The sequence below is a fragment of the Scyliorhinus torazame genome, chromosome 5, assembly GCF_047496885.1.
Source record: "Scyliorhinus torazame isolate Kashiwa2021f chromosome 5, sScyTor2.1, whole genome shotgun sequence".
In the NCBI taxonomy this organism is placed as follows: Eukaryota; Metazoa; Chordata; class Chondrichthyes; order Carcharhiniformes; family Scyliorhinidae; genus Scyliorhinus; species Scyliorhinus torazame.
In genome coordinates, this window is record NC_092711.1 from 75,958,182 (window position 1) to 75,975,884 (window position 17,703).

Consider the following 17,703-nt stretch of genomic DNA (forward strand, 5'->3'; position numbering starts at 1 on the left):
AATCAGCCATCCTTACCCAGTCAGGTCTACATGTGACACGATTCACAAACAATTCAAGGGCTTAAAGGGATAACTGGACAGACGTGAATGTCCCCATTAGAACAAGGAGTCTCCCTGGTCAGCAGAAGAATTAGGCCAGGTTAGGGAGAAGGTTGATAATGCCGTCATTGTGAACAACACAAAGTATCTCCTGTACCTTGTGAATCAGATTTAACGGTGTGAATTTATATATATTTTCTGTATTGGACAATCACATTTAAATCTGGGACTCAGGTGACGATATGAATTTGTGTTAGGTGACAAGATGTAGATCCATGTTTTATCCCACGAAGCCTTACACCTAGAGTGATAGTATTTCAGAACCAGGTGTGAATCATGAATTCATCCTCAAAAGGACCACGAAAGTTCTATCATGGGAGAATCCACTGGAAGAATACCTGCCCCTGTATATGGGAGCAACAGAATCTGTGAAGAACAGCTCTTCCAATCACAGATTCTGTCTCTCCCAATGTTGTTGCTTCTGCAGCGACAGAATCTGTGATTGGAGGAACAGCTTTGTCGTCCATTTTGAGGATAGAAGCTGGCTGACGTGCTGCCTGAGTCAGTGCTGTGTGGAGGAACCGTGTCTCCCTGGGACACAACTAGAGGGTTTCATAGCAGTGTGAGCTTCGGAAGGAGATGCAGACACTTAGAGCTTTCCCTTCTGCTGAGCAATATTTCATTATTTTTATACATCTCAGGAGGTGGGATGCACAGCTCAGGAATTGGAGTAATCTCCACTGTGAACTTACTCACTAATCACATCTGTCAAATTAGAAGTTGTGATCCAGGTTTCATTCTTCACTGCTGTTATTTGCAATAGAACGCTCACAGACAACAAACAAAACCCCCAGTCTGAGCTGATCTCAGTGGGTGCAGTGAGGTTATCGATGGGTTTTGAATGTAAATCCACATAATAAAGATCAGAATTGGTGAGTTTTTTCCTGCTTCACCGTCTGATCCAATAAACACTCGGCATCTGTTGAGTTTCATTGTGTCAGATAGTTTGAATTCTCATTTTGGAAATGGAGTAAGTTAAGGGTGTTTCCTTTTTAAATAAATTAACCAAAACATCTTATTGCTTTCAATTTAAAACATTTAATATGTACACAGTCTTTGGTATTTGTGCTATCTTCTGTACGAAAATAAGTAAACTCAAAAAATACTCAACACAAATGTTGACGGTAATGTGATTGCGTGACTACATCACTTAATAAAGGAGTCAGTGAGAGGGGAAAAGGAGACCCTGGAAACCAAAAATTAACTCCTGAAAATCAGAGAGCATCTCTCGAGAAAATCTCAAGAAGAGCCATTGAAAAACATATATATTAAGCCCTGCAGTTGGATCTTTCAGACAATTGTAGATTATGCACCAAAAGTTGATTTAGAATTGAAGCAAAAGTTCAGAAATTTATTCTAAACAGGTTTCTGCTGAGAGTTCCTGGATTAAGGGGAAAGATCACAGATGGTGCTTTTAAAAATAGACACTGTAGCCCCCACAATAAATGCCATTTTCAGCATATTGAGTTCCAGCAGTTATAGGGGTTAACATCAGCAGGAACAAAATATTGTCAGACTGTCAATACTAAACAACAGCAGAATCCAACCCCTACAGTCATTTATGAACTTGCTGGAGGCATCGTGACTGAGTGAATCCCTTCCCACACACACACAGCATTTGAATTGTCTCTTAATGTGAGTGCGTTGGTGTGTCAGCAAGTTGAAAGACTTTGTGAATCCCTTCCCACACACTAAGCAGGTAAACGGTTTATCCCCAGTGTGAACACGCTGGTGAGCAGTGACGACTAATTGAATCCCTTCCCACACACGGAGCATGTGAATGGTCTCTCCGCAGTGTGAGTGTGTTGGTGAGCAGTGAGGTTGGACGACCGATTGAATCCCTTCCCACACACGGAGCATGTGAATGGTCTCTCCACAGTGTGAGTGCGTTGGTGAGCAGTGAGGTTGGATGACTGCCTGAAACTCTTTCCATAGGAGGTGCAGCCAAATGGTTTCTCTTCAGTGTGAATTCGCTGGTGTCTCAGAAGGGTGGGTAAAACTGTGAATCCCTTCCCACACACAAAGCAAGTAAACGGTCTCTCCCCAGTATGGAGCCGCTGCTGTGCAATGAGGGAGGATGCCTGTCTGAAACTCTTTCCACAGGAAGTGGAGCTGAATGGTTTCTCCTTCATGTGAACTCGCTGGTGTGACAGCAAGTGGGATGATCCAGTGAATCCCTTCCCACACACAGAGCAGGTGAACGGCCGCTCACCTCTATGAACACGCTGGTGTGACAGCAGGTGGAATGACTGAGTGAATCTCTTCCCACAGTCGGAGCAGACGAACGGCCTCTCCCCAGTGTGAGTGCGTTGATGTATAGTGAGTGCTGAAGAATGCCTGAACCTCTTTCCACAGGAGGGGCAGATGAATAGCTTATCCTCAGTGTGAATCCGCTAGTGAGACCAAGGCCAGATGACTGAATTGATCTCTCCCCACACACAGAGCAGGTGAATGGCCTCTCCCCAGTGCGACTGCCGATGGTTTTCCAGCAGGGAAGGGTAACTGAATCCCTTCCCACAGTCCTCACATTTCCATGGTTTCTCCATGGCGCCTGTGTCCTTGTGTCTCTCCAAGGTGGATGATCGCTTGAAGTCTTCGCCACGTACAGGACACGTGTATGGTTTCTCCTCACTGTGAAGGTCGTGATGTTTCTTCAGGCTGTGTAACTGGTTAAAGCTCTTTCCTCGGTCAGTTCACTGGAACACTCTCGCTCGGGTGTGATTGTCTTGATATCTTTCCAGTCACACTGATGTTTAAAATTGTTTCTCACAGACAGAAGAGACAATCGTTTCTCCTTCAACATTCAAAGTCTGAGGATTTTCAGGTCCTGATGAATTGAGTGACTGTCAGATGATGTTTGGTTTCAGTCTCACATCTGTAAATCCTCCTTTCCAATATCCTGTAAAAGGAATTTACAAACGTCATCACTGTCAGTGCAGCATATAAATTCTGAACAGACAATTCTAGTTTCTCTGGAACATTTTTTCCTCTCTCGTTCCCCCAAAGCTGTCAATCCCCGTTCTACACACTCTCCCTCCTCCCTGGGCTGAAATCCAAACCCATCTCACCATCTGCACCATTTCTTTCCTCCACTCCCAGTTTTCTCCCTCCCTCTCCTCTGTCTGGGTTCAGTTCTCCAGCTCCTGTCTGAAGACTGACAATAAAATCAATTATTTTCTTTGTCAATTATCCTTTTTGTCTACTGTGTACGTACTGTGTATGTTCCCTTGGCCACAGAAAAATACTTTTCACTGTACTTCGGTACATATGACAATAAATCTGTCACAGTCACACTGGGCTAAATTGCTGGCTTTAAAAGCAGGCCAAGGCAGGCCAGCAGCATGGTTCAATTCCCTACCAGCCTCCCCGAACAGGTGCCGGAATGTGGCGACTAGGGGCTTTTCACAGTAACTTCATTGAAGCCTACTTGTGACAATAAGCGATTTTCATTTCATTTCATTTCATGTTCATTTGACTGATTGATTTATTGTCATATGTACCGAATATGGCCTGCCTTGGTCTGCTTTAAAAGCCAGCAATTTAGCCCAGTGTGCTAAACCAGCTCCTGATCAATCAGCTGTGTGTACCATCTACAAGATGCACTGCAGTAACTCACCAAGGTTCCTGAGACAGCATCTTCCAAACCCACAACCACTACCATCTGGAAGGACATGAGCAACGGACACCGGGAACCCCATCACCTGGAGGTTCACCAAGTCATTCAGTGGCCTGATATTGAAATATATCACCGCTCCTTCACTGTCTCTGGGGCAACATCCTGGAACTACCTCCCTGACAGCACAGCGGGTGTACCTACACCTCAAGGACAGCAGCAGTTCAAGAAGGCAACTCACCATCACCGTCTGAAGGGAAACTAAGAATGGGTAATAAATCCTGGCCGAGCCAGTGACGACCACATCTTGTAAAAATTGAATTTTAAAAAATATATCTGCTGCTCCTGTCCTTCTAGATGGTAGTGACTGCATGCCTGAGTGTGTGTGTCTGTTTGTGTGGGTGTGTCAGTCAGTGTGTGCGGTGAGTGTCTGGTGTGTTCTTGATGTCAGGGTATCTGCTGATTATGTTCTTCTAGATAGTCATGTCATTGGTTTGGAAGGTGCTGCCCAAGGAGTCTTGGTGATTTCCCGCAGTGCATCTTGTAGATGGTACACCCACTGCTACTACCGTGCATCAGTGGTGGAGGGAGTGAATGTTTGTGGAAGGCATGCCAATCAAGTGTGCTGCCTTATCCTGGATGGTGTTGAGCTTCTTGAGTGTGGTTGGAGCTGCACTCATCCAGGTAAGTGGTGAGCATTCCATCACACTCCTGACTTGTACCTTGTAGATGGTGGACAGGCTTTGGGGAGTGAGGAAGTGAGTTATTCCATGCAGAATCCCTAGCTTCTGACCTGCTCTTGTAGCCACACTATTTATATGGCTATTCCAGTTTAGTTTCAGATCAATGGTCACCCACCCCCACGATGTTGACAGTGGGGGATTCAGTGATGGTAATGCCATTGCATGTCAAGGGGCGATGGTTAGATTGTCTCTTATTGGAGATGGTCATTGCCTGACACTTGTGTGTTACTTGGCACTAGTTAGCCCAAGCCTGGATATTTTGTCTGACATCCCAAAACATTTCATGGGAGACGCTATCAATCATCATTTAACACTGAGCAATGAAAGGATACAATAGAGCAGATGTGACCAAAGGCTGGTCAAAGAAGTAGGAATTAAGGAGTATCCAAAGGAGGAAAATGAGGTGGGGATAGTTAGCGAAGGAATTCCAGAGTTTACTGACTCTCCTAACAGTGGAAACGTTTTCTTCCGATCTACCTGCAGAAACCTCTCATCATTTTGATCACCAGCAATAAATTTTCCTCGAACCTTCTCTGTGTAAGAAAGGAAATCTCAACTTCTCCAGTCTCTCTAAAAAACTGAAATCCCTCAACCTTGGTACCATTCTGGTGAATCTCCCCTGCTCCCTCTCGAAGACATTGGCCTCCTTTCTAAATTGTGCTGCCCACAGCTGGTCACGAGATCCAGCTAAGGCCCAAACGTTTAATAAACGTTTCCCATAGCTTCCCTGTACTCCTGCCCATTTCAATGATAACAAGGATCGTTTGTGCATTTTTGACACCTCATCAACTTGTCCTGCCACCTTCTAACATTTGTGTCCATATACTTCAGGCCACTCTGTTCCTGCTCTGTTTGAAATTCTACTGTTTAGTTTATACTGCCTCTCCTCATTATTCCTTCCAGAATCCATCATTGGCTGTGAACCATATTGGATATTCTGAAGGTGTGAAAGGTTCTACATGAGCTCAACAGAATCACAGACTGTTACAGTGCAGAAGGAGGCCATTCGGTCCCTCGTGTCTGCTATGTCTTTCTGAATGAGCCTTTCACCCAGTGCCGTTCTCCTGCCTTCTCCCTGTAATACTGCACATTGTTTAAAAAGTTATAGATTTTGAACCAAAGATTAAATTGGGATTGATATTCAAAGTTCAAAGAAAACAGCGCGGGAGCTGAGTGAGCCGGGACTCTGAAAACAGCGCAGGAGGTGAGTGAGCCGGGACTCTGAAAACAGCGCGGGAGGTGAGTGAGCCGGGACTCTGAAAACAGCGCGGGAGGTGAGTGAGCCGGGACTCTGAAAACAGCGCGGGAGGTGAGTGAGCCGGGACTCTGAAAACAGCGCGGGAGGTGAGTGAGCCGGGACTCTGAAAACAGCGCGGGAGCTGAGTGAGCCGGGACTCTGAAAACAGCGCGGGAGATTTAAAAAGCGCAGGAGCTGCGAGTCGGAGCGGAGATTTTAAAAGATTGCGGCCTAGTTTTGGGAGCCGTTCGGAGGTGGAGGAGCAGTCTCTGTCAGGGAGAGAACCTGAGAACATCTAAGACACTCAGAGGGTAAGAAGGTAAGTAAGTGATTTTTACTCATTTTTACTTTTATACCTTTTTCAAATTGTGTGTGTCGGGGGGAAACTGAAGTGACATCACAGAAAAGCTGTGGCCTGAGTGGCTGGTTGGGAATCTACACTAAATTAAAAAAATTAAGCATTGGTAACTCATTAAACATAATTACTCAATTATAATTTAGAGGGATATCTAAGCCAGAATCGGAGAGTACTATATTTAGCTTTCGCATTTCTATTAGAAATCTAGTGCTAGGAAACAGATAGTTAACAGTAACTTTGAAATTAAAAAAAATATATATATATTTTTTTTTTAAAATTTTTTTAAATTTTAATTTTAATTAATTGACGCAATGTCAGTTAGAGGGGTGCAGTGCTCTGACTATGAGATGTGGCAGGTCCGGGAGGCTTCCAGCGTCCCGGATGGCTTCATCTGCAGAAAGTGCACCCAACTGAAGCTCCTCACAGACCGCATGGTTCGGTTGGAGCAGCAATTGGATGCACTTAGGAGCATGCAGGTGGCGGAAAGCGTCATAGATCGCAGTTATGTAAATGTGGTCACACCCAAGGTGCAGGCAGAGAAATGGGTGACCACCAGAAAGGGCAGGCAGTCAGTACAGGAATCCCCTGTGGTTGTCCCCCTCTCGAACAGGTATACCCCTTTGGATACTGTCGGGGGGGATAGCCTATCAGGGGAAAAGAGCAGCAGCCAGAGCAGTGGCACCACGGCTGGCTCTGATGTTCAGAAGGGAGGGTCAAAGCGCAGAAGAGTAATAGTAATAGGGGACTCTATAGTCAGGGGCACAGATAGGCGCTTCTGTGGACGTGAAAGAGACTCCAGGATGGTATGTTGCCTCCCTGGTGCCAGGGTCCAGGATGTCTCCGAACGGGTAGAGGGCATCCTGAAGGGGGAGGGCAAACAGGCAGAGGTCGTTGTACATATTGGTACTAACGACATAGGCAGGAAGAGGCATGAGGTCCTGCAGCAGGAGTTCAGGGAGCTAGGCAGAAAGTTAAAAGACAGGACCTCTAGGGTTGTAATCTCGGGATTACTCCCTGTGCCACGTGCCAGTGAGGCTAGAAACAGGAAGATAGAGCAGCTAAACACGTGGCTAAACAGCTGGTGTAGGAGGGAGGGTTTCCGTTATCTGGACCACTGGGAGCTCTTCCGGGGCAGGTGTGACCTATATAAGAAGGATGGGTTGCATCTAAACCGGAGAGGCATAAATATCCTGGCCGCGAGGTTTGCTAGTGTCACACGGGAGGGTTTAAACTAGTATGGCAGGGGGGTGGGCTTGGGAGCAATAGGTCAGAAGGTGAGAGCATTGAGGGAGAACGAGGGAATAGGGACAGTGGGGCTCTGAGGCAGAGCAGACAGGGAGAAGTTGATGAACACAGCGGGTCTGGTGGCCTGAAGTGCATATGTTTTAATGCAAGAAGTATTATGGGTAAGGCAGATGAACTTAGAGCTTGGATTAGTACTTGGAACTATGATGTTGTTGCCATTACAGAGACCTGGTTGAGGGAAGGGCAGGATTGGCAGCTAAACGTTCCAGGATTTAGATGTTTCAGGCGGGATAGAGGGGGATGTAAAAGGGGAGGCAGAGTTCCGCTACTGGTTCGGGAGAATATCACAGCTGTACTGCGGGAGGACACCTCAGAGGGCAGTGAGGCTATATGGGTAGAGATCAGGAATAAGAAGGGTGCAGTCACAATGTTGGGGGTTTACTACAGGCCTCCCAACAGCCAGCGGGAGATAGAGGAGTAGATAGGTAGACAGATTTTGGAAAAGAGTAAAAACAACAGGGGTGTGGTGATGGGAGACTTCAACTTCCCCAGTATTGACTGGGACTCACTTAGTGCCAGGGGCTTAGACGGGGCAGAGTTTGTAAGGAGCATCCAGGAGGGCTTCTTAAAACAATATGTAGACAGTCCAACTAGGGAAGGGGCGGTACTGGACCTGGTATTGGGGAATGAGCCCGGCCAGGTGGTAGAAGTTTCAGTAGGGGAGCATTTCGGTAACAGTGACCACAATTCAGTAAGTTTTAAAGTACTGGTGGACAAGGATAAGAGTGGTCCTAGGATGAATGTGCTAAATTGGGGGAAGGCTAATTATAACAATATTAGGCGGGAACTGAAGAACATAGATTGGGGGCGGATGTTTGAGGGCAAATCAACAGCTGACATGTGGGAGGCTTTCAAGTGGCAGTTGAAAGGAATTCAGGACCGGCATGTTCCTGTGAGGAATAAGGATAAATACGGCAATTTTCGGGAACCTTGGATAACGAGAGATATTGTAGGCCTCGTCAAAAAGAAAAGGGAGGCATTTGTCAGGGCTAAAAGGCTGGGAACAGACGAAGCCTGCATGGAATATAAGGAAAGTAGGAAGGAACTTAAGCAAGGAGTCAGGAGGGCTAGAAGGGGTCACGAAAAGTCATTGGCAAATAGGGTTAAGGAAAATCACAAGGCTTTTTACACGTACATAAAAAGCAAGAGGGTGGCCAGGGAAAGGGTTGGCCCACTGAAGGATAGGCAAGGGAATCTATGTGTGGAGCCAGAAGAAATGGGCGAGGTACTAAATGAATACTTTGCATCAGTATTCACCAAAGAGAAGAAATTGGTAGATGTTGAGTCTGGAGAAGGGTGTGTAGATAGCCTGGGTCACATTGAGATCCAAAAAGACAATGTGTTGGGTGTCTTAAAAAATATTAAGGTAGATAAGTCCCCAGGGCCTGATGGGATCTACCCCAGAATACTGAAGGAGGCTGGAGAGGAAATTGCTGAGGCCTTGACAGAAATCTTTGGATCCTCACTGTCTTCAGGGGATGTCTCGGAGGACTGGAGAATAGCCCATGTTGTTCCTCTGTTTAAGAAGGGTAGCAAGGATAATCCCGGGAACTACAGGCCGGTGAGCCTTACTTCAGTGGTAGGGAAATTACTGGAGAGAATTCTTCGAGACAGGATCTACTCCCATTTGGAAGCAAATGGACGTATTAGTGAGAGACAGCATGGTTTTGTGAAGGGAAGGTCGTGTCTCACTAACTTGACAGAGTTTTTCGAGGAGGTCACTAAGATGATTGATGCAGGTAGGGCAGTGGATGTTGTCTATATGGACTTCAGTAAGGCCTTTGACAAGGTCCCTCATGGTAGACTAGTACAAAAGGTGAAGTCACACGGGATCAGGGGTGAGCTGGCAAGGTGGATACAGAACTGGCTAGGTCATAGAAGGCAGAGAGTAGCAATGGAAGGATGCTTTTCTAATTGGAGGGCTGTGACCAGTGGTGTTCCACAGGGATCAGTGCTGGGACCTTTGCTCTTTGTAGTATATATAAATGATTTGGAGGAAAATGTAACTGGTCTGATTAGTAAGTTTGCAGACGACACAAAGGTTGGTGGAATTGCGGATAGCGATGAGGACTGTCAGAGGATACAGCAGGATTTAGATTGTTTGGAGACTTGGGCGGAGAGATGGCAGATGGAGTTTAATCCGGACAAATGTGAGGTAATGCATTTTGGAAGGTCTAATGCAGGTAGGGAATATACAGTGAATGGTAGAACCCTCAAGAGTATTGAAAGTCAAAGAGATCTAGGAGTACAGGTCCACAGGTCATTGAAAGGGGCAACACAGGTGGAGAAGGTAGTCAAGAAGGCATACTGCATGCTTGCCTTCATTGGCCGGGGCATTGAGTATAAGAATTGGCAAGTCATGTTGCAGCTGTATAGAATCTTAGTTAGGCCACACTTGGAGTATAGTGTTCAATTCTGGTCGCCACACTACCAGAAGGATGTGGAGGCTTTAGAGAGGGTGCAGACGAGATTTACCAGAATGTTGCCTGGTATGGAGGGCATTAGCTATGAGGAGCGGTTGAATAAACTCGGTTTGTTCTCACTGGAACGAAGGAGGTTGAGGGGAGACCTGATAGAGGTCTACAAAATCATGAGGGGCATAGACAGAGTGGATAGTCAGAGGCTTTTCCCCAGTGTAGAGGGGTCAATTACTAGGGGGCATAGGTTTAAGGTGAGAGGGGCAAGGTTTAGAGTAGATGTATGAGGCAAGTTTTTTACGCAGAGGGTAGTGTGTGCCTGGAACTCGCTACCGGAGGAGGTGGTGGAAGCAGGGGCGATAGTGACATTTAAGGGGCATCTTGACAAATACATGAATAGGATGGGAATAGAGGGATACGGACCCAGGAAGTGTAGAAGATTGTAGTTTAGTCGGGCAGCATGGTCGGCACGGGCTTGGAGGGCCGAAGGGCCTGTTCCTGTGCTGTACATTTCTTTGTTCTTTGTTTGTTTTGTTAACTATTTTACTGCAGAAACAGCTTCAGCTGGGAGTCTGAATGAAGAGGAAAGATCCCAGGCAGCGGTTCTTCACGGTTCACTGCAGGCGCAACAGCTCAATCAGCTCCACTTTCAGCTTGGGAGAGCTCAGCAACTCCATACACTGTCCACAGGGGAGATTTCCTGGTCCAGTGGGACCAGCATTCATGTTTTAACTGACACCACGAGAAAACTGGATCAATCGGTCGTTTGTCTCCTTGCTGTTCGGATCTTGTGCACACACTAGTTGTTGTGAAACAACAGAGAACTTTTTGAAAGGAACTAACTTGTCTTCACATATTTAAAAAGACATAACACACTCACACTGTGTTTAATACAAAACAGATAATACTGGACAATCTCAGGTGGTCTGGCAGCCTCTGTGGAGAGCATCTTGGAGAGACCTGCTGAGATTGTCCTGTATTTTCTGTTTTTGTTTCAGGTTCCAGCGTCTGCAGTAATTTGCTTTTATCTTTGTGTTTAAGATAAAGCTGATTTGACAGTTATCCAGAATCTGAATAATTTTAACTGGGCTGGAGTTTATTCAAATCTTCAGAAACAGATCCCAATGGTCATAATGAACATGGTTCAGTTCTGGACATGATTAACAGGAGGAATAACAGCAGAATCCAACCCCTGCAGTCACTTGTGAACTTGTTGGTGTGTCAGCAGAGTGGATGAATGAGTGAATCTCTTCCCACACACAGATCAGGTGAACAGCCTCTCTCCACTGTGAACTTGCAGGTGCCTCCACAGGTTGCATGAACGAACAAATCCCTTTCCCCATTCGGAACAGGAAAACGGCTTCGCCCCAGTGTGAACTCGCTGATGTACACTGAGGTCAGATGATCGCCTGAACCCAGCCCCGCAGTGAGAGCCCCTGAACGGTCTCTCATCAGTGTGAACACGTTGATGGTGCACCAGGTCTCCGGAACTTTGTTAGCTCTTCCCACAGTCTGGGCATTTAAAAGATCTCTCCCCAGCGTGAACTCGCCGGTGTATCAGCAGATTGGATGAATTAATGAATCCCTTCTCACACACATGACAAGTGAATGGCCTCTCCCCAGTGTGAAGTCGCTGATGTATCAACAGGCTGGACGATCTGCTGAAGCTCTTTGTGCGGTGAGAGCAGATGAATGGTGAGTAACCAGTGTGAATGTGCTGGTGCTCCCTCAGCCCATACAGACATTTAAAGCTCCTATCACAGTCAGAGCAATGAAACCATCTCTTGTCATTGTGAACTTGCTGGTATCTCCGCAGCCCAGATAAAAACATGCATCTCTTCCCACACACGTAACAGGTGAATGGCCTCTCCCCAGTGTGAACTTGCTGGTGTGTCACCAGGGTGGATGAATGTGTAAATGCTTTCCCACATTCAGTACAACTGAACGGCTTCTCACCATTGTGACTGCGTTGATGATTTTTCAGCTCAAAGTCCACCATTTAAATGTGATAAAAAAGAAAGATTATGTGTCAAAATCATAGAAAAGTAGATTGATATAAAATAATGAGCATAATTTACTCCCATTGCCCACAAGTGTCAGGCAAAATGAATGTGTTAATTGCAATCAAGTACTTTGAATTTCAATGAAAATACTTCAGTTTACAAATGGAATCATGTTTCTTTAACTGTATTTCCAAATTCAGATCCATGTCCTCATTCTTTTTTTTCCTCTGAGCCTCTGAACTCCATTTGACAGAGTAATGTTGGAGAGTAGACACTGATTGTCCTCGGAAACAGCAGCAAGAAGTGCTCAGAGGCCGGAGGGGCAAGGGAGCAGTAAGGTCTGTTGCCAGACTTGAGGGCTGGAACCTGAATTCGCAAGTTAAGTGAGTGAGTGTGAATCCCTGGTAAACGATTTGTAATTTAAAAATGTCTTCCATCAACCTAGTAGTTTCATATTTGTCAGGGTTTTCATAGAATTTACATCGCAGAAGGAGGCAATTCGGCCCATCGAGTCTGCACCGGCTCTTGGAAAGAGCACTCTACCCAAGGTCAGTATTGATTTCCTGAAGCTCCTGTTTTGAGTTTCAAGACATTTCTTGCCCAGTGTGTGAGGTGTTTAAAGATCTTTAATCTTCCTCTTTGCTTTTCGATGTTCATTAAAGATACATAAATTGATTTCCCTCATTATATATCTATTTTCCATACTTGGATGGCTGGTGTTTCATTAATTTCCACTACTTTTCTTTCTGGTTGATAATTGAGGGGCTGCTCACTTGGATTTACCTATGATTATATTCCGAATTTTATTGGTTGTCCCACCAGCCCCAACTTTCACAACGTAAGAAACAAAAATCACTAATCACGTAATTGGGATTATCGATGGCGGACTCTATACCCAGCATTCCCCGCGGTGGTGAATGTTCCCTATCTGCACCGCAGGACAGCAATGCGCAGGCGTAATATCTAGCGGAATTGGAGCATGCGCAGTGTGTGATAGCGCCTGCGAGAGAGAGACGGTTCTTTGTCTCATGGGCAGCGGGTAAGGAAGCGGAAACCTGGAGGAAGCGATGGAGCCGGGTCTGGATGGGGAGAGTGTCTAAACACCGGGTGAAAGTCCTAAACCAGGAATACGTACCTGGAAGTCCTGCGTTTGCAGCTTCGGGTCGTTTTCCCGGGAACAGGCCCGGCTTGATGGTCGCCATCTTGATTCAATTGAATCGGTGCGCATGCGCGGGTGGTTGGTGGGCTTCGGGTTCTCTATTCCCGCCCGGGTCCTAGTGCTCGGGGAATACTAGAGACTGGGTCACAGATTGTTTAACAACTTCACTCATCCCCAGGCTGCAGTGCAGAAGAGTGCATGGAGCCATGTTTCTGTTCAATGTGAGAGGTTGCAGCCTCTGTACAGTTTCCAGAAGGGGTTGCCCTTCAACTTTGCTTACACTTGGCTCCGAATCCTTGGAAGAGGCTGGGTAAATCAGAAGTACTTCTCCTAGACCTGTTCTTGGACCTGGTTAACACAAATTTGTTGGAGCTGAATTTGCAGTCCCTATGGAGGTTCGGTGGCTGTCACACTGCCTGACAGCCTGTCTGGAAAGGGAGCAGTGGTGTCCACTGGTACGCTTGCTACCTTCCACAACTGTTGGGAACTTCAGGCTACAGAACAACTCCAATACACTGGAAACAACGTTCTGGTTGAGTTCGGAAGCTTCCTTTGCTTTTGTTGCTAATTTTGTCGTCTTTCAGTTTGTTTGCCCCACATATTTGGGGTAACAAGAGGTCAGAGGTTACTCCATAGAAACTGGAATTGTCTGTTCTGAATTTCTAATATACTGTACAGTGATGATGTTTGTAAACTTACAGGGTATTAGAAGAGGAAATTTTGCAAGTGGGAAACTCAAATAAAACATCGCAGAGATCTAACAGAATCACTCGCTACATCAGAATCTGAATAACATCGAAAAATGTGGAAGGAGAAATGTTTCTCTGTTCTGTTCATGGGAAAAGATTTCAAATATCAGTGTGACTGGAAAAGCACCTGAGTGAGTGTCCCAGTGAACTGACTGTGGGAAGAGCTGTAACCAGTTAAGACAGCCAGAAACAATATCACACCATTAAAAGTGAGGAGAAACTACACATGTTCTGTGTGTGGACAAGACTTCAACTGATCACCTATCCTGGAGAGACACAACAACACTGACGCCATGGAGAAACCGTGGAAATTTGGGGACTGTGGAAAGGGTTTCAATTATCCATCCCTGCTTGAAAATCATCGACGCAGTCACACTGGGGAGAGGCCATTCATCTGCTCCATATGTGGGAAGGGATTCATTCAGTCATCCTACCTGCTCACATTGACGAGAGGCTCTTTAAGCCCTCAGGCTGTGATAACAACTCTAAAAGCTCCAAGGACTTGGTTACGCACCAGGTTATTCCCACCGAGAGACAATTCAGTTGCTCTCACTGTGCGAAGCGGTTCATCCGATCACAGACACTCATTGAACATGAACGTACTCACACTGGGGAGAGGCCATTCATCTGCTCTGTGTGTGGGAAAGGATTCACCCGATCATCCTACCTCATGACACACCGACTGGTTCACATGGATAACAGACCTTTCAAATGTACTGAATGTGAGAAGAGTTATAAAACCACAAGTGAATTGCTGATACACCAGAGAGTCCACAATGGGGAGAGGCCATTCACCTGCTCTGTATGGGGGAAGGGATTCTCACGATCATCCCACCTTGCTAAACACCAACTGGTTCACACGGATAAAAGACTTTTCAAATGTTCTGAATGTGAGAAGATTTACAAAACCTCAACTGATCTGCTAACACACCAGCGAGTTCACAATGAGGAGAGGCCATTCAGGTGTACTGTGTGTGGGAACGGATTCACCCTGTCATCCAGCCTCCAGAAACACCAGCGAGTTCACACTGGGGAGAGGTCATTCACCTGCTCCACGTGTGGGAAGGGATTCATTCATCCATCCAATCTTCTGACACACCAGCGAGTTCACACTGGGGCAAGGCCGTTTCTTTGCTCTGACTGTGGGAAAACATTCATCCACTCGTCCCACCTCTTAAGACACCAGAGAGTTCACAAACAAAAACTGTTTGCTGCAGTTTAATATTCTGATCTGTGTCAAATGAATTTATGTTTTTTCAGACACACAGCAGGGCCAGTAATTTCTCGAGGATAAGAGGAAACTAATTGGTATCCTGTTCCCAACTGCTCCATTTTCGGGTCTTTTCTCCTTTTTAATCCAGTTCTCATACATTCAGTTACTCCCATGGACAGGCCCCAGCTCCCCACACCTTCCAGAGTGTTTCCGAACCCTAGGATCCAGGGAAGGTATTGGGAACACTCCCGGGACCACTAAACACGAGCCAGTTTTGTGGCCTGATGTACTGGATCTGTACTGAATCTCATCATTAAGGATGGGATGTTTGCAAAGCCTCCTCTTCCTGTGGTTACACTTTGGGCTGAAATTAATGAAGCCTCAGATCTCTGTTTGGGAAGTGGATCATTGTAAACATGAGCTCAGGGTTTTATTGTGCAGGAAGAGAAACAGAAACCAAAACCGCACAAGAGGCTAGGTTGTTGCTGATTTTAGTGAACTCCTTTCCCAGGATATTCAAAACTAACTGGGCTGTAATTGCTGGAACTGTCCTTTTTGAACAAGTGCATAACATTTGCAATTCTCCAGTCCTCTGGCACCTCCAGGAATGACTCGGAGATTATTGCCAGCGCTGCTGTAATTTACATTCTCACTTCAACACTTCCTCAATTTTGAACTGATCAAGGGACAGGGTTTCCTAGCCTGTCTCCATGGCCTGGGTAGTGTTCTAACCCTACAGAAGGCCCAGGGATCTGCAACCTCAGAGTCCCTGTGGCCTCACCTGAGTGAGGGGAGGGGGAGCTGCCACACGTTTTCCTCAGACTGCTGGAACATAAATATCCTGACCCAGCTGTGGGTAGACGCGGGACACCCTTTGGTGAGTAGAAGATGTAAATAGTAAGAGGAATAAATCTAAACTTTTCTACAGTCATCGCTTCCGAGTGGTCGCTTGCCTGAGACTTTACAGATAGCACCTATCTCCTTGGTAAAGACAGTGAGTTTAGTTTGATTTTGAACAAGGTGACAGTTACTGTGACTCAATCTTTAAAAGCTCCTTCTTCATGAGTATGAGGGGATGAGAAAAATATCAGCCATGATTGAATGGCGGAGCAGACTCGATGGGCCGAGAGGCCTAATTCTTCTCCCATGTCTCATGATCATTGATGACTCCAAAGTAATACCTGTTTCTGTAGAGCATTTAAACCTGCTGTCTTTATTTTAAAAAGGATTTACCTTATGGATGTTGTTTAGAAAGTTATCAAGGGTGATCTATAGAGTACTGTATTCTTTTGGGGGGCGTGGTCAGGATTGGTAGTTGATAAATTGTTTACTGTGTGTTTATAAAATGTTAACTGGATTCATAGAATAAACATTGTTTTGTTTTAAACATACTTTAGCTCTCTGTTGCATCACACCTGTAAAGTGGGCCCTTGTGCTCCCCATAACCACAATCTCTTTAAAGTTGTGGGTCAGATGAACTCCATGATATACTTTGGTGTTCTCTAAACCCTGGCCCATAAGAGGCTGGATTCTCCGATCGCCGAAATTGCGTTTGGCGATTGGCCGGACAATCCATTTTTATGCTGGAATCAGAGGGGACACCGTTTTTCCGATGCCCCACCCCCTAAAATGGCATACTCGAGGAGTGCACTGTATGGCGTATGGACGGCCCCAGGACTTCACCCGGGACCCTCCCCCGATGCTCCGCCACCAATTGGCCGACTCCCCGATGGTGTGAGACAAGCGTCCTCGCAACTTTCAGGGACCTCCCGTGGCGACTGAGGACTGTGTCCAGCGCTTTCACTGTCGGGGGTTGGTGGTGGTGGGGGGGGGGGGGGGGGGGGGGGGTCGTTCCGCTGGCAGGGGAGGCTTCGGCGGGGCCTGGAGGGACTAGTGGGGGTGGTCTGGGGGGTGACAGAGATGCAGATTTTGACAAGCCCGTCCAAGCGCGGCCAGTGCCATGCTGTAGGAGGCCACAGCCGTGTACATGCGCGGCTATTGAGCCAACCATTCTGCAGCCGTATCCGCAGGTCGAGCCAGGGGCTTTATGCGGAGCGGCTGCTGGCCCCCCCCCACCGGGCAGAGGATCGGTGCGGGGGCGGCGCTGACTTTTATCCTGCGGACATAGAATACAGAGAATCCAGCCCATAATCGTTCATCACCAGAAAATGCTGGACATATTCCCTGCTCTAATATACTATGTCTCACTTCATATCGGTGTCGTGAACATAGAACATACAGTGCAGTAGGAGGCCATTCGGCCCATCTAGTATGCACCAACCTACTTAAGCCCTCACTTCCACCTTATCACCGTAATCCAATAACTTGTCCGAACCTTTTTGGTCATTGGGCAATTCATCATGGCCAATCCACCTAACCTGCACGTCTTTTAGACTGTGGGAGGAAACCGGAGCACCCGGAGGAAACCCACGCAGACACAGGCAGAACGTGCAGACTCCGCACAGACAGTGACCCGGCAGGGAATCGATCCTGGGACCGTGGCGCTGTGAAGCCATAGTGCTATCCACTTGTGCTACCGTGCTGCCCTACGGTGGAGCACGTGGACAAGATAATTGGAGGAAATAATCTCAGGAGACCAAAGTACAGAATTATTGTTTATTAGCCAATGCACTGGGAGAGCACAACGTTAGACAATGATCCCTGGAGCTGACTACCTGGTTGATAAATCGAGCAATATTTATACACTGTAGGCCAGACATTTGGACTGTCTGGTTCAGACTTAAGCAAGTTGCGGGCAGAGTAAGCATTTTTCACACATCCCTCTCTGGCTGCTCGTAGTCTCTCCG

At 46.5% G+C, this 17,703-nt stretch overlaps 1 protein-coding gene and 3 long non-coding RNA genes across 4 annotated transcripts in view; 2 read left to right on the top strand and 2 right to left on the bottom strand.

The window, feature by feature from the left end:
• Positions 1-17,703, top strand: part of LOC140421380 (uncharacterized) — a 456,825-nt gene that overhangs the window by 250,070 nt on the left and 189,052 nt on the right. The window lies entirely within an intron of this gene.
• Positions 1-17,703, bottom strand: part of LOC140421404 (uncharacterized) — a 63,855-nt gene that overhangs the window by 2,397 nt on the left and 43,755 nt on the right. The gene's annotated exons all lie outside the window — the stretch shown is intronic.
• On the bottom strand, positions 1,115-13,003 carry LOC140421401 (uncharacterized). The gene is made up of 2 exons (XR_011946734.1): positions 12,911-13,003; positions 1,115-2,998 (listed from the first exon to the last, which is right to left on the bottom strand). It is a non-coding gene; the product is annotated as an uncharacterized lncRNA (long non-coding RNA).
• LOC140421406 (uncharacterized) lies at positions 12,766-16,287 on the top strand. The gene is made up of 2 exons (XR_011946739.1): positions 12,766-12,814; positions 13,636-16,287. It is a non-coding gene; the product is annotated as an uncharacterized lncRNA (long non-coding RNA).